Source organism: Rhynchophorus ferrugineus, unplaced genomic scaffold (assembly GCF_030347505.1).
Source record: "Rhynchophorus ferrugineus isolate W39M unplaced genomic scaffold, kcgeb_rfMv2 rfM30, whole genome shotgun sequence".
NCBI classification, from domain to species: domain Eukaryota; kingdom Metazoa; phylum Arthropoda; class Insecta; order Coleoptera; family Curculionidae; genus Rhynchophorus; species Rhynchophorus ferrugineus.
The window spans coordinates 953869-980151 of NW_027472609.1; the positions used below are offsets into that span (position 1 = coordinate 953869).

The window sequence follows — 26283 nt, forward strand, 5'->3', positions numbered from 1 at the left end:
CGATAGTTGAATGGTGATTTCGAAAACCAAACTGGAAATCTGGTATTGTTACCAAGTGTTTAACACGTTTATATATCAGCTTCTCAAATAGCTTTGATATAGCATGTAGTAGCGAAATAGGCCTGTAAGATTCGACTTGTTCTGCAGGTTTGTCAGGTTTTTTGAGCATAATTATTTGTGCAACTTTAAAGCATTCCGGGACATGCTTCAGCTTTAAACAGGCATTAAATATATATATCAACATGATGATTGCTTTTCGTGGCAGTTCTTTCAATAATCCAGGTGAAATGTCATCTATACCAGGTGCTTTTTAGGATTGAGGTTATCAATTTCAGTGGCAACTTCCAGTGGAGAAATTAGATTTAGATCTACATCGGGTTGATAAATAGGAGATGTATCCATGGTAGATTATATATCATTAGGCCGAAAAATGTTAGCTAAATATTCTGCGAACAATTCTGCTTTTTCATTGTCGCGTCGAACCCATTCATTTCGATCATTTTTAATAGGCGGTACTCGAATAATTGGTCTTTTAAATCTTCGAGTTGCTTTCCATAGCGAATAATCTTTGTCTGCTTGTGGGCTTAATTCACTTAAATAGTTTTGAAAGCAATTCTGTTTATATTCTTTGATCTTTTGATTTGTCTGATTACTAATTCTATTAAACGTGGTTTTGTCAGCAGCATTTCTGGTCCTGTGCCATACTCTTCTAGCTTTTCGTATTTCTTTTATCATTTCTCTAATTTCGAGGGGGTAAAGTACTTCATATTCTGATTTCTCTCTTGCAATTGGGGTAGCATCTTTTGCAGCTAACCGAATTTGTTCAGTTATATGTTTGGTTTGTTGCTCAAGATCATCTATAGTTTTAAGTCTTACTTTTAAACTGATTTGTTCCTGCAGTATTAATCTGAATTTGTCCCAGTCAGTATATTTGTTGGTAAGATTAGGCTTTTTTGCTTTTCTTAGGATTGTCGCGCCCAGTGTTAACAATACTGGAGTGTGATCAGATGTTAGATCGCACAAGCTTTCTGTACTAATTTGATTTAATGAGATGCCTTTTGTAATGTAGAAATCCAGCAGGTCTGGGACTTTATTACTGTCTGTGGGCCAGTAAGTGGGTTCGCGCCCTGAATGATAATTACAATTTGTAAGGTTAATGACTTCGAGTAATTCGTTTCCTTTTCCAGGTATTATTATTCGTGAACCCCAAGCTGTATGTTTAACATTAAAGTCTCCACCAATAATAAACCGTGGGCCTAATTTTGAAAAGATATCTTTATATTGTTGTTGTGTCATTTTATGTCTCGGTGGACAATATATAGCGCCAATATTTATTTCAGCCCCGTTTTTTTCGATACTAATTATCGTAGCTTGTATTTCTTCATTTTTTATCTCTTCTTGTTAGAAATGTTGTATATTTTGTTTAATTATTAAAGCTGTTCCGCCTCGAGCTCGTTCACTGGGGTGTAGTGTCCAGTAAGCATCATAACCCCGTATTTTAATGTAGTTTTTTTTAGAAAAATGTGTTTCCGATATGAGAGCTATATCTATTTTCCACCCTGTCTGCTAACTGACTGAATTTCTGTCTCATTTCGGTCTGGAATTCTTTGAGCAATTTCATCATGTCGACGATAGTTGGCTCGTTGGCCGCAGCAGAGTTTTTGACTTTGTCAATTTATCTTAAGCGTTGTTCTGCTGTAATTTTCTTTGGCTGGAGTTCTTTTTTTTTTTGATATACTGCACATCCTTTATAATTGGCAGGGTGACCTTTTTCATTGCACAACACGCATGTCGCTACACTATTGCGTTGTTTTCTGCACTGAGTTGTGTGATGTTTACCGGCACATTTCACACATCTTGGTTCCCTACTGCAAACATTTTTAGTGTGTCCAAGATTTTGACAGTTTGTGCATTGTGGTATATTATTACTTTTCTTCGGAGGTTCCACTTTTATCCTACAGTCTAGTAAATAATTTATGTCGTATATATTTTTATTATTTTCCTTTTGTGTCATGTCTACATAGAACAACGGAAAAGTTTTAATTTGTTTTTCGCCATTTACATTTGTTGTCTTTTTCGCTATAGGCGTGACGGTCACTACTTCGTGCCCGCAAGCCCGTAATTCCGATTTAATATCGTCCTGATCTGTTGTGGACGGTAATCCTCTAATGACTACTCTATACCACTTATCACTTTTTAACTGATAAGTGTGATATTCGAGTTTATTGAATGAATTGTTTTTCTTCATCTCAATGAGATGCTTTTTTACATTCCTATAGTCTGTTTCATTGTTAAGGGTTACGTTAATATCATTGTTAGACAAAGCTTTAAACTGCACTCGGTCAGAGGCTACTCCTTTTATTTCTGATCTAAATAAATTAAAATTGCCAACATTGCTTACCTTGATCGGAGGGGGCAGAGGGATTTTGTTTTCTTGCTTCTTTTTTTTAATATTTATACCACTTTTTGCGATTGGCGATGGCGTCATCTGAGACTTCTTCCTCTTTTTATCCTTCTTGTTTGTTACTTCGGTCCAGTCAGACTGTTCCCCTACCTCTAATACTAGTTCGTCTTCATCCGTGTAGTAGTCTTCTGCATAATTAGTATACCTTTTTGGTGTATCTTGCGTGTGACCTTGCAGTTGCAAACGGATATCAGCCATATCCTTAGATAATTGCAACAGTTGTTGGTTCAGACGCTCATTATTCATTCTTAATTCCTTGTTTTCTTTCAATAATATATTCAAATCCATGTTGTTGTCCATGATGTTATAATTAAATGTTTTTTTCACTAACTTCCACTTTTTCCCTTTTCTGGAAAACGTAGAACGTCTTTTGTTTGAGAGTTTGAGTCTTTTATTTCCTTCACGTTGGGTTGGCCGTTTCACCCTATACTGTACCTGGGAGTTCTTTGAAACCGTTAACAGAAATTGACCGTAAAGAATATATAGATATATTTTTATTTGATATTTACGGAGACTCGTTTTCGGGAAAGAAAAAACACGTCTTGACTCTATGAAGGTCGGGACCGAACTGAATTTTAATATAAATTAAATGATAGACTTTGAACAAGACATCTGACTGAGCAAGTTAGGCTCGTAACCAACAGATATTGTCTAAAATATAAGACATATCGATTCATCTCCACAGACAGAAACCGCATCGCGAATATTTTAATGAAAATGGACATAGTAACAGAAAAGGTGCTGAAAGCCAAATCCGCAGTCGTGATACCAAATACTATATAAGTCCAGAGCATCACGAATGCGGAAGCAATGGTGGAGGAGATGATAAACAGAAAATTGGGACAAATACAGCACGAAACAGATAAGAGAATACAAAAAATTGAATCCCTATTGCAAGAGAGTATTCTCCAGCAGTCCTTGCCAGGCCAGTGATGATGGATGTAAGCACGCAGACCGACATCAGCAGAAGAATCGAGATGACTACCGTGGAGTTACAGACCGAAAGTACATCCAATACGATCTGTACGTACAATGAGGTCGCGGCGACAAAATAGAATAATGAAAATAAAACACTGTCGAAGCCACAAAAAGCCCAGTCAAAGGCATCGAAATCCACCACACCTAATCTAGAATGGCAAAATCCGAAACAGATTAATAATATATACGAAATTAAAATCAGAAAGGAAAAAGCAAGTGGCGCGGAGACATTAGCCGCCATCAGAGGCAAGCTAACCCGTAAAGAGTTAGCAGGAGATGGCCTCAAACACGTAAGAGTACACAGACATGGACTGGTATCACTGATCTGTAAAGACCAGAAACAAAAGAAAGACCTGATAGAAAAAATAAGCTCTGTACATGCTATCAAAATCGATAATAGTGAAAAACGTCCCAAATTCAGAATCACAGAGGTATCCAGGGAGATCACAGACGAACAAATAATAGAAGATCTGGCTGATCAAAACGAAGAGAATATGAACATCATCCAAGAAGAAAGAAAAAAGACTGACAACAACGAAGAACCAGAAGAAATCATCAAGGTAGTAAAGAAATATATATGCAAAAATTCAGAAAGAAACAACGTTATAATCGAAACAATTCCCAGCATATACAGAGCAGTGTTAAAAAAGGGCAAAGTCTTTGTAGGGTACTTGAGACAATTCGTTGATGATTTCAACGCAATTCTACTATGCTATAAATGCAGCAGATTCGGGCACAAGCAGATACATTGTAGAAGCGCACAGTGTTGTTATATATGTGCAGGACCGCACGGGGGAAGGGACTGCAAGAGTAGCACCACGAATTGTGCGAACTGCAAATGAGCAGGAGCACCGGAGGTAAACTCCAACAATAGAGTAAATGATAGAACCTGTCCAATATACAAGAAAGAAAAGAAGAAGCCATCGAAGAAATGAAACAGAAATGGCTCTAAAAATCCTACAGATAAACATCGAAAAAGGCATCCAGGCCAGCACGCTCATGAGAGCGAAAGCCGACAAAGAAAAATACAACATAATCTTGGTGCGAGAACCAGCAACAAGAACTAAGAAATGTCGGGACCGGACAAAGTCATAGTCAAACTATTAGACTGCGATTTACTAATCACCAACGTATACGCGCAGCAGACAGGAGACAACATAAATTGCTTAGAAGAAAAAGAAGAACGATGGCAGAAATACTAGAAGAAATGGATAGTAGCTGGTGATTTTAATGCCAACGACACTATGTTTATTGTATAACAACAAAGGTTCAAATCTGATAATCTAGACCATATCATACCGACTGGAATTAGTGCAGAATGAACAAACAGCTCCCACCTTTATCAGTAGTAGGGGAAACAGCAACATTGATGAGTGACGAGAAGTGAACGTGATCAACTGGACGGTACAAAAAACTGAAGAGACACTAAGCGACCACAAACACATCCTCTTCGAAACAGAGGGTAAACCCCAGAGAAATAAGACATCGAAGAAAAAGTTTGATTATCACGGGAGCAGCTGGCAAAGAGTCACTGACGGGTTGCTAGTCGCGAGCATAGAAATAAGGGCGACGATGCAAATAGACGAAATTGAAAAACAAGCGGAGCAAATGCAAGCAGCTTTCAAGAAATCTACTAAACTGTTAAAGACAACCACCATCATAATAAAACAAGACAACGAATGATGGGATGGAGAACGCCAACAGAAGAAATTGGAACTTAGAAGAAAAGCTGATTCGATCAGACGAGAAGACGGGGATAAGACCGACCTCGTGATTCCCTCACTCCCTATGGAGTAATCAAGCGAGCATTCAAGAAGCTTGTCAAAGAAAAGAAGAAGAAGCATGTAGAAGAAATAATTATAAATAGAAAACACATTCGACATTGAACCATGGCATAGAGTCTGGAAAATAAATAAAGACTCTAGGAGTCAGCAGGGGGAAAATAGTTGAAATAATGGAAGATGCCGAACCGGGCAATATGTATAACCTGGAGAAAGAAAAGGTAGAAAAATATCATCCAAAACAAGAGGAGGAAGAAAAAGAACAACTTGTAAGGATCACGACAAGGGTCACCAATGGAGAATGGAGCAAACAAGAAGAAGACGAAGAAGAAATACAAGAAGCTGAACTAGACTGGGTCATAATGAACTTAAAAAACAACAGGTAATCAGCAACAAAATCGAGTTCGGAATAGAGAAGGGGTGCCCACAAGGGTCGAGCATAGGCCCGACCCTATGGTTGATTAATATCAACTCCTGGTCCGATAAGATAGCTGATATTGACACACAACAGACACATGTGAGAGCACAAACGTTCGCCGACGACCAAATCATCGCAATCAGCCATCGAACACCTACTGAAATTAAAGAAGAATGGAACAAATGCTGGCGCAAATGCTTAGAATGGAAAGAATATTCAAGAGCACATTGCAATATAGAAAAATCGGAAGCTATGATATATCCAAAGGAGATCCCCTTTACGATGGAAGAATTGAAGAAAAGAAGAAATGACCGCAAGAGATAAATCCCAATAGTACTCAGAAGGACCAGATTTCCGAAGATAGGAATTAAATTAAACGAAGAAATCATAACTCCTAAAGACCAGATGAGGTAATTGGGAGTAATATTGGATAAAACAAAAATATACATTAACCATCTGAATGCGATTAAAGAAAAGGTCGAAACCGTCGTCGCCAAAACGGCGGGACCCATAAGCAGGAAGTACGGAATTAAGGTAAGGGACATAATTAAAAATGTATACGAGAGAGTCGTAAAGCCAGCCATATTATAAGAGTCCGAGAAATGGGGACGGTACGTAAATAAAGTACACACTCAGAGGAAGCTAAACGCGATTCAAAGATACGCCCCAATACTAATCACCGGCGCGTTTAAAACAGAAATGACGAGCGCGCTACAAGTAATCGCAGGAGTAGTTCCTCTACCAATAGAAGCCGAAGCAAGAGCATGAGCGGCAGAAAAATGCGGTTATACACCAGGCCCGCCAAGGCCGGAGTAAAAATACATGTGCTGGCCATGAGAAAAACTGTGGATTCGTTGGGGACCGAGCAGTACGAGATAGGAAGACACATAGCGAAGGTATAGATGGATGCTAATGTGAAGCAGGAAAAAGCAGGAGCGACGGGACGGAGGAAGAGGCATGCATCGGGCTAGAAGAAAATGGAATTAACAGAGAGTAGCTGAATTTCTAGCCGTACAAGAAGCCATAAGAATACTAGAAGAAAAACATGGCGATATGCATGCCGTCAACACTTACAAGCACTGCAAAACAGTAGGGTTTGAAAGTTTAGAGCTAAACCGAAAAGTAGTGCAATTGATAACAAACCATGGAAACATGGAAGCATACATCAAGAGATTCAGACTGGAAATCACGGAAGAAGTATGCGGATGCAGCCAAGATCAAAAAGATAGTCATCATAAATGAATACACAAACGCCGAAAGGTTGAGCGCCAGAGATCTTTATAAAATTCCGAATGATCAGATGGAAATGAGAAATGCACTCAACAAAACAAACAAGAAGAAAATTGAAATATTGAATGATTGGGCAAACAAAGTTATTAATGAAGAAGAAAATATCGCTGAAGTCCAGCAATCCCAGAACTGACAACTGATAATAACAAAAACAACAAGAAGAAATCAGTAATATAAACCCTCATTATTAATTAAACCAATAAAGCACAATACGAATAATAGCTATGTCAAGATAACTCTCTATACATATAAGAGATGCCCCTTGAGAAACATAGAGATAGGCACAGACAATTCCACAATCCAACAAATAGACATTCAAAATGATTAATATTAGGCATACTATTATTAGATGTTAGCGCTACTGCATGCAACTATTACATAGTTTTTTAAGTCAAAATAATGGTTGCTATAATAAAAGCATCATTAAGTAATTAATATAATAATAATAAGCAAGAAAAAAAAGCCAAATTATAGGAACCATTAAACAATTAAAATAAGCTGACCATCCGGAACGACGAGCATGGGAGAATATGCTTCAATCATGTAAAATGGCATGGAGAAGATCGAGAGGTGCTGATGGTTTGCTTTAGTGTGAGCAATAGCACTACAGATCCGCACCTTCATCACATACACAATCATAGGAGTCTCGTTTTGTCGCCCAACCTACCTAAAAATAAAGAGAATAAGTAAATGGGGTTAAGGATTGCTCAAATAGACAAATAATATCAAAATCCATGAAGAAATACAAATTTTCTAATTTACCAAATGAGATGGCATAAATTCATATCATCTCATATCGTCAAGGTCGTATCTATCTTCGCAAAATAACCTCCTAACAACCTTTGCATAAAACACAATCATTTAAAACAATCATTCAAAGGACAGAGACACACCTCATAAAACAAGACAAATAATACTCATCTTATGGTGTAGAAAACTAGCAAATTCATAGTATCAATAGTCCCAAAATGCTTTCCACCACTAGGACACAATCAATTCCATCAACTCTGCCAAAGAATTCCTAACCTAAAACATAAAAAATCATAAATAAACTGTTGATATCCCTATGGGAGGATGATTGGCAATAAAAGTAGTTGAACAATATGAAACACATTCACGAAGTTACTGCACCGACCCACGGGGTTGTAATCTCAATAGACCTCATACCTTGCAAATCAAAACACATAAGTCATCTAATTAATACATTTTCGAACAGATAAGTCTAATAAAAACAAATATAATATTCAACATACCCGAAAGTACCCAAGCAAAAGTAAAATCCTAATCTGATAGCGTTTAATCATCGAGTACAGAAGGGCTGCATGGTGCCACGGATAGCTTCGGATATATCATCTCCAAATAAATCACGGTCAATTCTGGCAAAGAATCTGGACGCAGATAATCTAAAAAATAGAAAAAACATAAATACACTGCTGATATCCTGGTGGGAAAATAACAAGCAAGAAAATAAAATAAAACAAAGGTAGTTAAACAACATCAAAACATATTTACGGCGTCACTTCACCGTCCCACGGAGTGGTAATCTCAGTGGACTTCATGCCTTACAAAATCAAAACACAAGGGTCATCTAATTAATCAATTCCGAATAAGAAAAGGCGGATAAAGATGATATCTAAACTCACCCTGAAATAATACCAAATATTCATAAAAAAAGTACAATCCTAGTCTGGTGGTATTCAATCGTCAAGCACAAGCAAATTTCCTAGTGACACAGATGGTGTCCGACAAAATCTCCAAGTGGTGTGAGGAGGTAAAACAAACAAGTCGTAGGTCGCCAAATCACACAAGATCGGCCTAATCCATAAGAAAACCTAAAAACACAACAATAATAAAATAAAATAAACAAAACGTATAAACAGAACGAAGACATAACCTCCCATGCGGGTATGTCAATTCTCCTGAATGGGAGACGAAAACAATATCCAACAACATAAATTACGGGTAATCTAATTTAATTAATAAAAGGAAAAGATAGTAATCAAAACGGGAATATAAGAAATAATCTACAAAATCTACAAATTAATTGCGAAAATATTAACTAGAGAAAGAGAACAACAAGTGGCGCGCGACATCTAGCATGAACTTAAGCAATCAAAGGATAGGAATTTCAAAAGTGGAAAACCGTAAAATTGTTAACAATATCTTTGAAAAAATATTTTAAAAATTATATTATATTCTACTCTAAATTAATGAAATAAATTTAATTTTTTTTATAACATCTTTATTAGATACGCTTAGTACAATCTTAATTGTTATTATTATTACAATTAATTTATTACTACTTTTCCTATGTGCTTGGATTAATTAGCAAGCAAGACGAGTGCGAGAAAATATATCAGTATGTATTCCTCAATTATAAAATTACAATTATTTATTAATTATTAACTTATAGCTATAGTTTACACTAATAATACACACTAAATATTCACACAAGTTCGTATGGTTTTGTTCGTTTCAATCTCTTGACATCCTGTGCGCTGTCCAGCACTTGTATTGCTTCCACGTTAGAATGATTTAGTAATCTTCTTTCGTGTTTCAAGGCGAAATCCTGCACAACTTCGCAAATCCATTTGATTTCCAGGTCATCGTGCAGTTCTTCATTGGTTACATAGCGATAGGCATTGGTAATCAATCGAAGAATCTTGTTTTGACAGCGCTGTATGACTAACTGATTTGAATTTTTAGTGCAACCCCATAGGTCCAAATTGGCTTTATAATTGTATTATAGATCAACCTCTTTGATTTTAGATCAAGTTGAGAGTATCTTTCGACTAACCAGTACAGTTGTTTTATTTTGGTTCTAATGTGTTTTGCTTTTTGTCTAACGTAATGCTTCCAATTTATCTACCGTCAAGATGGATTCCAAGGTATTTTGCTGATTCTGCTTGAGGAATCGGGCATCCATTGAGTGATATAATTAAGTTTTTATTATTTCGCCTTCATGCAATTTTAACGTGGACAGATTTGGAGCTATTAAGTTGAATTTTCCAATCTTTTGTCCATTTGTAGATTTTGTTGACTGCCACTTGCACTTTTTCTATTGCCCTAGGCAGAGATATATCTTTTGCCATAATAACTGTGTCATCAAGGTTCCAAGAAGTGTTTCTTTTGTTGTTGGAATGTCAGCAGTGTAAAGCAGATACAGGAGAGGTCCTAAGACGCTACCTTGTGGAACTCCAGCCGAGATATTTTTAAATGTCGAGAACGCCATTTCGTGCGATACTCTAAATTTTCTTCCGAATAAATATGACTCCAGCAATTGACAATAGTTACGCGGTAACAATTTGCTCATCTTACAGATTAACCAAAATGCCAAACCCGATCAAAAGCTTGTGAGACATCCAGGAATATTGCAGGGCAGTATTTCTTTTCTTCAAACGCTCTTTCAATAGCCGCAGTTACTCTGTGCACTTGATCGATAGTTGAATGGTGATGTCGAAAACCAAACTGGAAATCTGGTATTGTTACCAAGTGTTTAACACGTTTATATATCAGCTTCTCAAATAGCTTTGATATTGCAGGTAGTAGCGAAACAGGCCTGTAAGATTCGACTTGTCGACTTGCAGGTTTGTCAGGTTTTTTGAGCATAATTATTTGTGCAACTTTAAAGCATTCCGGGACATGCTTCAGCCTTAAACAGGCATTAAATATATATGTCAACATGATGATTGCTTTTCGTGGCAGTTCTTTCAATAATCCAGGTGAAATGTCATCAATACCAGGTGCCTTTTTAGGATTGAGGTTATCAATTTCAGTGGCAACTTCCAGTGGAGAAATTAGATTTAGATCTATATCGGGTTGATAAATAGGAGATGTATCCATGGTATATTATATATCATTTGGCCGAAAAATGTTAGCTAAATATTCTGCGAACAATTCAGCTTTTTCATTGTCGCGTCGAACCCATTCATTTCGATTATTTTTAATAGGCGGTACTCGAATAATTGGTCTTTTAAATCTTCGAGTTGCTTTCCATAGCGAATAATCTTTGTCTGCTTGTGGGCTTAATTCACTTAAATACTTTTGAAAGCAATTCTGTTTATATTCTTTGATCTTTTGATTTGTCTGATTACTAATTCTATTAAACGTGGTTTTGTCAGCAGCATTTCTGGTACTGTGCTATACTCTTCTAGCTTTTCGTCTTTCTTTTATCATTTCTCTAATTTCGAGGGGGTAAAGTACTTCATATTCTGATTTCTCTCTTGCAATTGGGGTAGCATCTTTTGCAGCTGACCGAATTTGTTTCGGTTATATGTTTGGTTTGTTGCTCAAGATCATCTATAGTTTTAAGTCTTACTTTTGAACTGATTTGTTCCTGCAGTATTAATCTGAATTTGTCCCAGTCAGTATATTTGTTGGTAAGATTAGGCTTTTTTGCTTTTCTTAGGATTGTCGCGCCCAGTGTTAACAATACTGGAGTGTGATCAGATGTTAGATCGCACAAGCTTTCTGTACTAATATGATTTAATGAGATGCCTTTTGTAATGTAGAAATCCAGCAGGTCTGGGACTTTATTACTGTCTGTGGGCCAGTAAGTGGGTTCGCGCCCTGAATGATAATTACAATTTGTAAGGTTAATGGCTTCGAGTAATTCGTTTCCTTTTCCAGGTGTTATTATTCGTGAACCCCAAGCTGTACGTTTAACATTAAAGTCTCCACCAATAATAAACCGTGGGCCTAATTTTGAAAAGATATCTTTATATTGTTGTTGTGTCATTTTATGTCTCGGTGGACAATATATAGCGCCAATATTTATTTCAGCCCCGTTTTTTTCGATACTAATTATCGTAGCTTGTATTTCTTCATTTTTTATCTCTTCTTGTTCGAAATGTTGTATATTTTGTTTAATTATTAAAGCTGTTCCGCCCCGAGCTCGTTCACTGGGGTGTAGTGTCCAGTAAGCATCATAACCCCGTATTTTAATGTAGTTTTTTTTAGAAAAATGTGTTTCCGATATGAGAGCTATATCTATGTTATATGTTTTTAAGAATAATTCTAGTTCTCGGACTCTTTGATTTAGTCCGTTTGCGTTCCAAGTTATAATTCTTAAAAAAGAATTACTCATTTTGATTTCTCTTTAGCTTGTTTTGGGTAGATTTCCCCAATCCGGATTTCTCCAATTTTTCCACCCTGTCTGCTAACTGACTGAATTTCTGTCTCATTTCGGTCTGGAATTCTTTGAGCAATTTCATCATGTCGACGATAGTTGGCTCGTTGGCCGCAGCTTTCTGCGGTTTCGTATCAATTTGTTTATCATTTGATATTTTGACGTTTATATTTTTGACCGATGGTCTTACGGTTTCATGAGTTTTTTTATTTTCAACGGTAGATGTTGTTTGAGTTTTTGAGTTTGTCAATTTGTCTTAAGCGTTGTTCTGCTGTAATTTTCTTTGGCTGGAGTTCTTTTTTTTTTTGATATACTGCACATCCTTTATAATTGGCAGGGTGACCTTTTTCATTGCACAACACGCATGTCGCTACACTATTGCGTTGTTTTCTGCACTGAGTTGTGTGATGTTTACCGGCACATTTCACACATCTTGGTTCCCTACTGCAAACATTTTTAGTGTGTCCAAGATTTTGACAGTTTGTGCATTGTGGTATATTATTATTTTTCTTCGGAGGTTCCACTTTTATCCTACAGTCTAGTAAATAATTTATGTCGTATATATTTTTATTATTTTCCTTTTGTGTCATGTCTACATAGAACAACGGAAAAGTTTTAATTTGTTTTTCGCCATTTACATTTGTTGTCTTTTTCTTTATAGTCTTTTTCGCTATAGGCGTGACGTGCCCGCAAACCCGTAATTCCGATTTAATATCGTCCTGATCTGTTGTGGACGGTAATCCTCTAATGACTACTTTATACCACTTATCACTTTTTAACTGATAAGTGTGATATTCGAGTTTATTGAATGAATTGTTTTTCTTCATCTCAATGAGATGCTTTTTTATATTCCTATAGTCTGTTTCATTGTTAAGGGTTACGTTAATATCATTGTTAGACAAAGCTTTAAACTGCACTCGGTCAGAGGCTACTCCCTTTATTTCTGATCTAAATAAATTAAAATTGCCAACATTGCTTACCTTGATCGGAGGGGTCAGAGGGATTTTGTTTTCTTGCTTCTTTTTTTTAATATTTATACCAGTTTTTGCGATTGGCGATGGCATCATCTGAGACTTCTTCCTCTTTTTATCCTTCTTGTTTGTTACTTCGGTCCAGTCAGACTGTTCCCCTACCTCTAATGCTAGTTCGTCTTCATCCGTGTAGTAGTCTTCTGCATAATTAGTATGCCTTTTTGGTGTATCTTGCGTGTGACCTTGCAGTTGCAAACGGATAGCAGCCATATCCTTAGATAATTGCAACAGTTGTTGGTTCAGACGCTCATTATTCATTCTTAATTCCTTGTTTTCTTTCAATAATATATTCAAATCCATGTTGTTGTCCATGATGTTATAATTAAATGTTTTTTTCACTAACTTTCACTTTTTCCCTTTTCTGGAAAACGTAGAACGTCTTTTGTTTGAGAGTTTGAGTCTTTTATTTCCTTCACGTTGGGTTGGCCGTTTCACCGTATCCCGAACCTGGGAGTTCTTTGAAACCCTTAACAGAAATTGACCGTAGAAAATATATAGATATATTTTTATTTGATATTTACGGAGACTCGTTTTCGGGAAAGAAAAAACACGTCTTGACTCTATGAAGGTCGGGACCGAACTGAATTTTAATATAAATTAAATGATAGACTTTGAACAAGACATCTGACTGAGCAAGTTAGGCTCGTAACCAACAGATATTGTCTAAAATATAAGACATATCGATTCATCTCCACAGACAGAAACCGCGTCGCGAATATTTTAATGAAAATGGACATAGTAACAGAAAAGGTGCTGAAAGCCAAATCCGCAGTCGTGATGCCAAATACTATATAAGTCCAGAGCATCACGAATGCGGAAGCAATGGTGGAGGAGATGATAAACAGAAAATTGGGACAAATACAGCATGAAACAGATAAGAGAATACAAAAAATAGAATCCCTATTGCAAGAGAGTATTCTCCAGCAGTCCTCGCCAGGCCAGTGATGATGGATGTAAGCACGCAGACCGACATCAGCAGAAGAATCGAGATGACTACCGTGGAGTTACAGACCGAAAGTACATCCAATACGATCTGTACGTACAATGAGGTCGCGGCGACAAAAAAGAATAATGAAAATAAAACACTGTCGAAGCCACAAAAAGCCCTGTCAAAGGCATCGAAATCCACCAGACCTAATCTAGAATGGCAAAATCCGAAACAGATTAATAATATATACGAAATTAAAATCAGAAAGGAAAAAGCAAGTGGCGCGGAGACATTAGCCGCCATCAGAGGCAAGCTAACCCGTAAAGAGTTAGCAGGAGATGGCCTCAAACACGTAAGAGTACACAGACATGGACTGGTATCACTGATCTGTAAAGACCAGAAACAAAAGAAAGACCTGATAGAAAAAATAAGCTCTGTACATGGTATCAAAATCGATAATAGTGAAAAACGTCCCAAATTCAGAATCCCAGGGGTATCCAGGGATATCACAGACGAACAAATAATAGAAGATCTGGCTGATCAAAACGAAGAGAATATGAACATCATCCAAGAAGAAAGAAAAAAGACTGACAACAACGAAGAACCAGAAGAAATCATCAAGGTAGTAAAGAAATATATATGCAAAAACCCAGAAAGAAACAACGTTATAATCGAAACAATTCCCAGCATATACAGAGCAGTGTTAAAAAAGGGCAAAGTCTTTGTAGGGTACTTGAGACAATTCGTTGATGATTTCAACGCAATTCTACTATGCTATAAATGCAGCAGATTCGGGCACAAGCAGATACATTGTAGAAGCGCACAGTGTTGTTTTATATGTGCAGGACCGCACGGGGGAAGGGACTGCAAGAGTAGCACCACGAATTGTGCGAACTGCAAATGAGCAGGAGCACCGGAGGTAAACTCCGACAATAGAGTAAATGATAGAACCTGTCCAATATACAAGAAAAGAAAAGAAGAAGCCATCGAAGAAATGAAACAGAAATGGCTCTAAAAATCCTACAGATAAACATCGAAAAAGGCATCCAGGCCAGCACGCTCATGAGAGCGAAAGCCGACAAAGAAAAATACGACATAATCTTGGTGCGAGAACCAGCAACAAGAACTAAGAAATGTCGGGACCGGACAAAGTCATAGTCAAACTATTAGACTGCGATTTACTAATCACCAACGTATACGCGCATCAGACAGGAGACAACATAAATTGCTTAGAAGAAAAAGAAGAACAATGGCAGAAATACCAGAAGAAATGGATATTAGCTGGTGATTTTAATGCCAAGCACACTTTATGTTTATTGTATAACAACAAAGGTTCAAATCTGATAATCTAGACCATATCATACCGACTGGAATTAGTGCAGAATGAACAAACAGCTCCCACCTTTATCAGTAGTAGTGGAAACAGCAACATTGATGAGTGACGAGAAGTGAACGTGATCAACTGGACGGTACAAGAAACTGAAGAGACACTAAGCGACCACAAACCTTAGAAATAGAGGGTAAACCCCAGAGAAATAAGACATCGAAGAAAGAGTTTGATTATCACGGGACCAGCTGGCAAAGAGTCACTGACGGGTTGCTAGTCGCGAGCACAGAAATATGGGCGACGATGCAAATAGACGAAATTGAAAAACAAGCGGAGCAAATGCAAGCAACTTTCAAGAAATCTACTAAACTGTTAAAAACAACCAAGACAACGAATGATGGGATGGAGAACGCCAACAGAAGAAATTGGAACTTAGAAGAAAAGCCGATTCGATCAGACGAGAAGACGGTGATAAGACCGACCTCGTGATTCCCTCACTCCCTATGGAGTAATGAAGCGAGCATTCAAGAAGCTTGTCAAAGAAAAGAAGAAGAAGCATGTAGAAGAAATAATTATAAATAGAAAACACATTCGACATTGAACCATGGCATAGAGTCTGGAAAATAATAAAGACTCTAGGAGTCAGCAGGGGGAAAATAGTTGAAATAATGGAAGATGCCGAACCGGGCAATATGTATAACCTGGAGAAAGAAAAGGTAGAAAAGAGGAGGAAGAAAAAGAACAACTTGTAAGGATCATGACAAGGGTCACCAATGGAGAATGGAACAAACAAGAAGAAGACGAAGAAGAAATACAAGAAGCTGAACTAGACTGGGCCATAATGAACTTAAAAAACAACAGGTAATCAGCAACAAAATCGAGTTCGGAATAGAGAAGGGGTGCCCACAAGGGTCGAGCATAGGCCCGACTCTATGGTTGATTAATATCAACTCCTGGTTCGATAAGATAGCTGATATTGACACACAACAGACACATGTGAGAGCACAAACGTTCGCCGACGACCAAATCATCGCAATCAGCCATCGAACACCTACTGAAAATTAAAGAAGAATGGAACAAATGCTGGCGCAAATGCTTAGAATGGAAAGAATATTCAAGAGCACATTACAATATAGAAAAATCGGAAGCTATGATATATCCAAAGGAGATCCCCTTTACGATGGAAGAATTGAAGAAAAGAAGAAATGACCGCAAGAGATAAATCCCAGTAGTACCCAGGAGGACCAGATTTCCGAAGATAGGAATTAAATTAAACGAAGAAATCATAACTCCTAAAGACCATATGGGGTAATTGGGAGTAATATTGGATAAGACAAAAATATACATTAACCACCTGAATGCGATTAAAGAAAAGGTCGAAACTGTCGTCGCCAAAACGGTGGGACCTATAAGCAGGAAGTACGGAAATAAGGTAAGGGACATAATGAAAAATGTATACGAGAGAGTCGTAAAGCCAGCCATATTATAAGGGTCCGAGAAATGGGGACGGTACGTAAATAAAGTACACACTCAGAGGAAGCTAAACGCGATTCAAAGATACGCCCCAATACTAATCACCGGCGCGTTTAAAACAGCACCGACGAGCGCGCTACAAGTAATCGCAGGAGTAGTTCCTCTACCAATAGAAGCCGAACCAAGAGCATGAGCGGCAGAAAAATGCGGTTATAGACAAGGCCCGCCAAGGGCGGAGTAAAAATACATGTGCTGGCCATGAGAAAAACCGTGGATTCGTTGGGGACCGAGCAGTACGAGATAGGAAGACACATAGCGAAGGTATGGATGGATGCTAATGTGAAGCAAGAAAAAGCAGGAGCGACGGGACGGAGGAAGAGGCATGCATCAGGCTAGAAGAAAATGGAATTAACAGAGAGTAGCTGAATTTCTAGCCGTACAAGAAGCCATAAGAATACTAGAAGAAAAACATGGCGATATGCATGCCGTCAACACTTACAAGCACTGCAAAACAGTAGGGTTTGAAAGTTTAGAGGTAAACCGAAAAGCAGTGCAACTGATAACAAACCATGGAAACATGGAAGCATACATCAAGAGATTCATACTGGAAATCACGTAAGGAGTATGCGGATGCAGCCAAGATCAAGAAGATAGTCATCATAAATTAATGCACAAACGCCGAAAGGTTGAGCGCCAGAGATCTTTATAAAATTCCGAATGATCAGATGGAAATGAGAAATGAACTCAACAAAACAAACAAGAAGAAAATTGAAATATTGAATGATTGGGCAAACAAAGTTATTAATGAAGAAAATATCGCTGAAGTCCAGCAATCCCAGAACTGACAAGTGATAATAACAAAAACAACAAGAAGAAATCAGTAATATAAACCCTCATTATTAATTAAACCAATAAAGCACAATACGAATAATAGCTATGTCAAGATAACTCTCTATACATATAAGAGATGCCCCTTGAGAAACATAGAGATAGGCACAGACAATTCCACAATCCCACAAATAGACATTCAAAATGATTAATATTAGGCATACTATTATTAGATGTTAGCGCTACTGCATGCAACTATTACATAGTTTTTTAAGTCAAAATAATGGTTGCTATAATAAAAGCATCATTAAGTAATTAATATAATAATAATAAGCAAGAAAAAAAAGCCAAATTATAGGAACCATTAAACAATTAAAATAAGCTGACCATCCGGAACGACGAGCATGGGAGAATATGCTTCAATCATGTAAAATGGCATGGAGAAGATCGAGAGGTGCTGATGGTTTGCTTTAGTGTGAGCAATAGCACTACAGATCCGCACCTTCATCACATACACAATCATAGGAGTCTCGTTTTGTCGCCCAACCTACCTAAAAATAAAGAGAATAAGTAAATGGGGTTAAGGACTGCTCAAATAGACAAATAATATCAAAATCCATGAAGAAATACAAATTTTCTAATTTACCAAATGAGATGGCATAAATTCATATCATCTCATATCGTCAAGGTCGTATCTATCTTCGCAAAATAACCTCCTAACAACCTTTGCATAAAACACAATCATTTAAAACAATCATTCAAAGGACAGAGACACACCTCATAAAACAAGACAAATAATACTCATCTTATGGTGTAGAAAACTATCAAATTCATAGTATCAATAGTCCCAAAATGCTTTCCACCACTAGGACACAATCAATTCCATCAACTCTGCCAAAGAATCCCTAACCTAAAACAAAAAAAATCATAAATAAACTGTTGATATCCCTATGGGAGGATGATTGGCAATAAAAGTAGTTGAACAATATGAAACACATTCACGAAGTTACTGCACCGACCCACGGGGTTGTAATCTCAATAGACCTCATACCTTGCAAATCAAAACACATAAGTCATCTAATTAATACATTTTCGAACAGATAAGTCTAATAAAAACAAATATAATATTCAACATACCCGAAAGTACCCAAGCAAAAGTAAAATCCTAATCTGATAGCGTTTAATCATCGAGTACAGAAGGGCTGCATGGTGCCACGGATAGCTTCGGATATATCATCTCCAAATAAATCACGGTCTGCCAAAGAATCTGGACGCAGATAATCTAAAAAATAGAAAAAACATAAATACACTGCTGATATCCTGGTGGGAAAATAACTAGCAAGAAAATAAAATAAAACAAAGGTAGTTAAACAACATCAAAACATATTTACGGCGTCACTTCACCGTCCCACGGAGTGGTAATCTCAGTGGACTTCATGCCTTACAAAATCAAAACACAAGGGTCATCTAGTTAATCAATTCCGAATAAGAAAAGGCGGATAAAGATGATATCTAAACTCACCCTGAAATAATACCAAATATTCATAAAAAAGTACAATCCTAGTCTGGTGCTATTCAATCGTCAAGCACAAGCAAATTTCCTAGTGACACAAATGGTGTCCGATAAAATCTCCAAGTGGTGTGAGGGGGTAAAACAAACAAGTCGTAGGTCGCCAAATCACACAAGATCGACCTAATCCATAAGAAAACCTAAAAACACAACAATAATAAAATAAAATAAACAAAACCTATAAACAGAACGAAGACATAACCTCCCATGCGGGTACGTCAATTCTCCTGAATGGGAGACGAAAACAATATCCAACAACATAAATTACGGGTAATTCTAATTTAATTAATAAAAGGAAAAGATAGTAATCAAAACGGGAATATAAGAAATAATCTACAAAATCTACAAATTAATTGCGAAAATATTAACTAGAGAAAGAGAACAAGCGGCGCGCGACATCTAGCATGAACTTAAGCAATCAAAGAATAGGAATTTCAAAAGTGTAAAACCGTAAAATTGTTAACAATATCTTTAAAAAAATATTTTAAAAATTATATTATATTCTACTCTAAATTAATGAAATAAATTTAATTTTTTTTATAACATCTTTATTAGATACGCTTAGTACAATCTTAATTGTTGTTATTATTATTACAATTAATTTATTACTACTTTTCCTATGTGCTTGGATTAATTAGCAAGCAAGACGAGTGCGAGAAAATATATCAGTATGTATTACTCAATTATAAAATTACAATTATTTATTAATTATTAACTTATAGCTATAGTTTACACTAATAATACACACTAAATATTCATACAAGTTCGTATGGTTTTGTTCGTTTCAATCTCTTGACATCCTGTGCGCTGTCCAGCACTTGTATTGCTTCCACGTTAGAATGATTTAGTAATCTTCTTTCGTGTTTCAAGGCGAAATCCTGCACAACTTCGCAAATCCATTTGATTTCCAGGTCATCGTGCAGTTCTTCATTGGTTACATAGCGATAGGCATTGGTAATCAATCGAAGAATCTTGTTTTGACAGCGCTGTATGACTAACTGATTTGAATTTTTAGTGCAACCCCATATTTGCACCCCATAGGTCCAAATTGGCTTTAGAATTGTATTATAGATCAACCTCTTTGATTTTAGATCAAGTTGAGAGTATCTTCCGACTAACCAGTATGGTTGTTTTATTTTGGTTCTAATGTGTTTTGCTTTTTGTCTAACGTGATGCTTCCAATTTAATCTACCGTCAAGATGGATTCCAAGGTATTTTGCTGATTCTGCTTGAGGAATCGGGCATCCATTGAGTGATATAATTAAGTTTTTATTATTTCGCCTTCATGCAAAATTAACGTGGACAGATTTGGAGCTATTAAGTTGAAAAGATTGGAATCTTTTGTCCATTTGTAGATTTTGTTGACTGCCACTTGCACTTTTTCTATTGCCCTAGGCAGAGATATATCTTTTGCCATAATAACTGTGTCATCAGCAAAGGTTCCAAGAAGTGTTTCTTTTGTTGTTGGAATGTCAGCAGTGTAGAGCAGATACAGGAGAGGTCCTAAGACGCTACCTTGTGGAACTCCAGCCGAGATATTTTTAAATGTCGAGAACGCCATTTCGTGCGATACTCTAAATTTTCTTTCGAATAAATATGACTCCAGCAATTGACAATAGTTACGCGGTAACAATTTGCTCATCTTACAGATTAATCCAAAATGCCAAACCCGATCAAAAGCTTGTGAGACATCCAGGAATATTGCCGGGCAGTATTTCTTTTCTTCAAACGCTCTTTCAATAGCCGCAGTTACTCTGTGCACTTGATCGATAGTTGAATGGTGATTTCGAAAACCAAATTGGAAATCTGGTATTGTTACCAAGTGTTTAACACGTTTATATATCAGCTTCTCAAATAGCTTTGATATAGCAGGTAGTAGCGAAATAGGCCTGTAAGATTCGACTTGTTCTGCAGGTTTGTCAGGTTTTTTGAGCATAATTATTTGTGCAACTTTAAAGCATTCCGGGACATGCTTCAGCTTTAAACAGGCATTAAATATATATGTCAACATGATGATTGCTTTTCGTGGCAGTTCTTTCAATAATCCAGGTGAAATGTCATCTATACCAGGTGCTTTTTAGGATTGAGGTTATCAATTTCAGTGGCAACTTCCAGTGGAGAAATTAGATTTAGATCTACATCGGGTTGATAAATAGGAGATGTATCCATGGTAGATTATATATCATTAGGCCGAAAAATGTTACCTAAATATTCTGCGAACAATTCAGCTTTTTCATTGTCGCGTCGAACCCATTCATTTCGATCATTTTTAATAGGCGGTACTCGAATAATTGGTCTTTTAAATCTTCGAGTTGCTTTCCATAGCGAATAATCTTTGTCTGCTTGTGGGCTTAATTCACTTAAATACTTTTGAAAGCAATTCTGTTTATATTCTTTGATCTTTTGATTTGTCTGATTACTAATTCTATTAAACGTGGTTTTGTCAGCAGCATTTCTGGTCCTGTGCCATACTCTTCTAGCTTTTCGTCTTTCTTTTATCATTTCTCTAATTTCGAGGGGGTAAAGTACTTCATATTCTGATTTCTCTCTTGCAATTGGGGTAGCATCTTTTGCAGCTGACCGAATTTGTTTCGGTTATATGTTTGGTTTGTTGCTCAAGATCATCTATAGTTTTAAGTCTTACTTTTGAACTGATTTGTTCCTGCAGTATTAATCTGAATTTGTCCCAGTCAGTATATTTGTTGGTAAGATTAGGCTTTTTTGCTTTTCTTAGGATTGTCGCGCCCAGTGTTAACAATACTGGAGTGTGATCAGACGTTAGATCGCACAAGCTTTCTGTACTAATATGATTTAATGAGATGCCTTTTGTAATGTAGAAATCCAGCAGGTCTGGGACTTTATTACTGTCTGTGGGCCAGTAAGTGGGTTCGCGCCCTGAATGATAATTACAATTTGTAAGGTTAATGGCTTCGAGTAATTCGTTTCCTTTTCCAGGTGTTATTATTCGTGAACCCCAAGCAGTATGTTTAACATTAAAGTCTCCACCAATAATAAACCGTGGGCCTAATTTTGAAAAGATATCTTTATATTGTTGTTGTGTCATTTTATGTCTCGGTGGACAATATATAGCGCCAATATTTATTTCAGCCCCGTTTTTTTCGATACTAATTATCGTAGCTTGTATTTCTTCATTTTTTATCTCTTCTTGTTCGAAATGTTGTATATTTTGTTTAATTACTAAAGCTGTTCCGCCTCGAGCTCGTTCACTGGGGTGTAGTGTCCAGTAAGCATCATAACCCCGTATTTTAATGTAGTTTTTTTTAGAAAAATGTGTTTCCGATATGAGAGCTAAATCTATGTTATTTGTTTTTAAGAATAATTCTAGTTCCCGGACTCTTTGATTTAGTCCGTTTGCGTTCCAAGTTATAATTCTTAAAAAAGAATTACTCATTTTGATTTCTCTTTAGCTTGTTTTGGGTAGATTTCCCCAATCCGGATTTCTCCAATTTTTCCACCCTGTCTGCTAACTGACTGAATTTCTGTCTCATTTCGGTCTGGAATTCTTTGAGCAATTTCATCATGTCGACGATAGTTGGCTCGTTGGCCGCAGCTTTCTGCGGTTTCGTATCAATTTGTTTATCATTTGATATTTTGACGTTTATATTTTTGACCGATGGTCTTACGGTTTCATGAGTTTTTTTATTTTCAACGGTAGATGTTGTTTGAGTTTTTGAGTTTGTCAATTTGTCTTAAGCGTTGTTCTGCTGTAATTTTCTTTGGCTGGAGTTCTTTTTTTTTTTGATATACTGCACATCCTTTATAATTGGCAGGGTGACCTTTTTCATTGCACAACACGCATGTCGCTACACTATTGCGTTGTTTTCTGCACTGAGTTGTGTGATGTTTACCGGCACATTTCACATATCTTGGTTCCCTACTGCAAACATTTTTAGTGTGTCCAAGATTTTGACAGTTTGTGCATTGTGGTATATTATTATTTTTCTTCGGAGGTTCCACTTTTATCCTACAGTCTAGTAAATAATTTATGTCGTATATATTTTTATTATTTTCCTTTTGTGTCATGTCTACATAGAACAACGGAAAAGTTTTAATTTGTTTTTCGCCATTTACATTTGTTGTCTTTTTCGCTATAGGCGTGACGGTCACTACTTCGTGCCCGCAAGCCCGTAATTCCGATTTAATATCGTCCTGATCTGTTGTGGACGGTAATCCTCTAATGACTACTCTATACCACTTATCACTTTTTAACTGATAAGTGTGATATTCGAGTTTATTGAATGAATTGTTTTTCTTCATCTCAATGAGATGCTTTTTTACATTCCTATAGTCTGTTTCATTGTTAAGGGTTACGTTAATATCATTGTTAGACAAAGCTTTAAACTGCACTCGGTCAGAGGCTACTCCCTGTATTTCTGATCTAAATAAATTAAAATTGCCAACATTGCTTACCTTGATCGGAGGGGGCAGAGGGATTTTGTTTTCTTGCTTCTTTTTTTTAATATTTATACCACTTTTTGCGATTGGCGATGGCGTCATCTGAGACTTCTTCCTCTTTTTATCCTTCTTGTTTGTTACTTCGGTCCAGTCAGACTGTTACCCTACCTCTAATGCTAGTTCGTCTTCATCCGTGTAGTAGTCTTCTGCATAATTAGTATGCCTTTTTGGTGTATCTTGCGTGTGACCTTGCAGTTGCAAACGGATAGCAGCCATATCCTTAGATAATTGCAACAGTTGTTGGTTCAGACGCTCATTATTCATTCTTAATTCCTTGTTTTCTTTCAATAATATATTCAAATCCATGTTGTTGTCCATGATGTTATAATTAAATGTTTTTTTCACTAACTTTCACTTTTTCCCTTTTCTGGAAAACGTAGAAGGTCTTTTGTTTGAGTCTTTTATTTCCTTCACTTTGGGTTGGCCGTTTCACCGTATCCCGTACCTAGGAGTTCTTTGAAAACGTTAACAGAAATTGACTGTAAAAAATATATAGATATATTTTTATTTGATATTTACGGAGACTCGTTTTCGGGAAAGAAAAAACACGTCTTGACTCTATGAAGGTCGGGACCGAACTGAATTTTAATATAAATTAAATGATAGACTTTGAACAAGACATCTGACTGAGCAAGTTAGGCTCGTAACCAACAGATATTGTCTAAAATATAAGACATATCGATTCATCTCCACAGACAGAAACCGCGTCGCGAATATTTTAATGAAAATGGACATAGTAACAGAAAAGGTGCTGAAAGCCAAATCCGCAGTCGTGATACCAAATACTATATAAGTCCAGAGCATCACGAATGCGGAAGCAATGGTGGAGGAGATGATAAACAGAAAATTGGGACAAATACAGCACGAAACAGATAAGAGAATACAAAAAATAGAATCCCTATTGCAAGAGAGTATTCTCCAGCAGTCCTCGCCAGGCCAGTGATGATGGATGTAAGCACGCAGACCGACATCAGCAGAAGAATCGAGATGACTACCGTGGAGTTACAGACCGAAAGTACATCCAATACGATATGTACGTACAATGAGGTCGCGGCGACAAAAAAGAATAATGAAAATAAAACACTGTCGAAGCCACAAAAAGCCCAGTCAAAGGCATCGAAATCCACCACACCTAATCTAGAATGCCAAAATCGGAAACAGATTAATAATATATACGAAATTAAAATCAGAAAGGGAAAAGCAAGTGGCGCGGAGACATTAGCCGCCATCAGAGGCAAGCTAACCCGTAAAGAGTTAGCAGGAGATGGCCTGAAACACGTAAGAGTACACAGACATGGACTGGTATCACTGATCTGTAAAGACCAGAAACAAAAGAAAGACCTGATAGAAAAAATAAGCTCTGTACATGGTATCAAAATCGATAATAGTGAAAAACGTCCCAAATTCAGAATCACAGGGGTATCCAGGGAGATCACAGACGAACAAATAATAGAAGATCTGGCTGATCAAAATGAAGAGAATATGAACATCATCCAAGAAGAAAGAAAAAAGACTGACAACAACGAAGAACCAGAAGAAATCATCAAGGTAGTAAAGAAATATATATGCAAAAACCCAGAAAGAAACAACGTTATAATCGAAACAATTCCCAGCATATACAGAGCAGTGTTAAAAAGGGCAAAGTCTTTGTAGGGTACTTGAGACAATTCGTTGATGATTTCAACGCAATTCTACTATGCTATAAATGCAGCAGATTCGGGCACAAGCAGATACATTGTAGAAGCGCACAGTGTTGTTATATATGTGCAGAACCGCACGGGGGAAGGGACTGCAAGAGTAGCACCACGAATTGTGCGAACTGCAAAAGAGCAGGAGCACCGGAGGTAAACTCCAACAATAGAGTAAATGATAGAACCTGTCCAATATACAAGAAAAGAAAAGAAGAAGCCATCGAAGAAATGAAACAGAAATGGCTCTAAAAATCCTACAGATAAACATCGAAAAATGCATCCAGGCCAGCACGCTCATGAGAGCGAAAGCCGACAAAGAAAAATACGACATAATCTTGGTGCGAGAACCAGCAACAAGAACTAAGAAATGTCGGGACCGGACAAAGTCATAGACAAACTATTAGACTGCGATTTAGTAATCACCAACGCATACGCGCATCAGACAGGAGACAACATAAATTGCTTAGAAGAAAAAGAAGAACAATGGCAGAAATACCAGAAGAAATGGATAGTAGCTGGTGATTTTAATGCCAAGCACGCTTTATGTTTATTGTATAACAACAAAGGTTCAAATCTGATAATCTAGACCATATCATACCGACTGGAATTAGTGCAGAATGAACAAACAGCTCCCACCTTTATCAGTAGTAGGGGAAACAGCAACATTGATGAGTGACGAGAAGTGAACGTGATCAACTGGACGGTACAAAAACCTGAAGAGACACTAAGCGACCACAAATACATCCTCTTCGAAATAGAGGGAAAACCCCAGAGAAATAAGACATCGAAGAAAAAGTTTGATTATCACGGGACCAGCTGGCAAAGAGTCACTGACGGGTTGCTAGTCGCGAGCATAGAAATAAGGGCGACGATGCAAATAGACGAAATTGAAAAACAAGC

General features: G+C 37.1%; 1 long non-coding RNA gene across 1 annotated transcript; it reads right to left on the reverse strand.

Moving 5' to 3' along the window:
• Positions 1-8646: 8646 nt before the first annotated feature.
• LOC143205907 (uncharacterized) lies at positions 8647-18339 on the reverse strand. Its single transcript, XR_013007984.1, has 3 exons — positions 18293-18339; positions 18149-18197; positions 8647-8763 (listed from the first exon to the last, which is right to left on the reverse strand). It is a non-coding gene; the product is annotated as an uncharacterized LOC143205907 (long non-coding RNA).
• Between the last annotated feature and the right edge of the window lie 7944 nt (positions 18340-26283).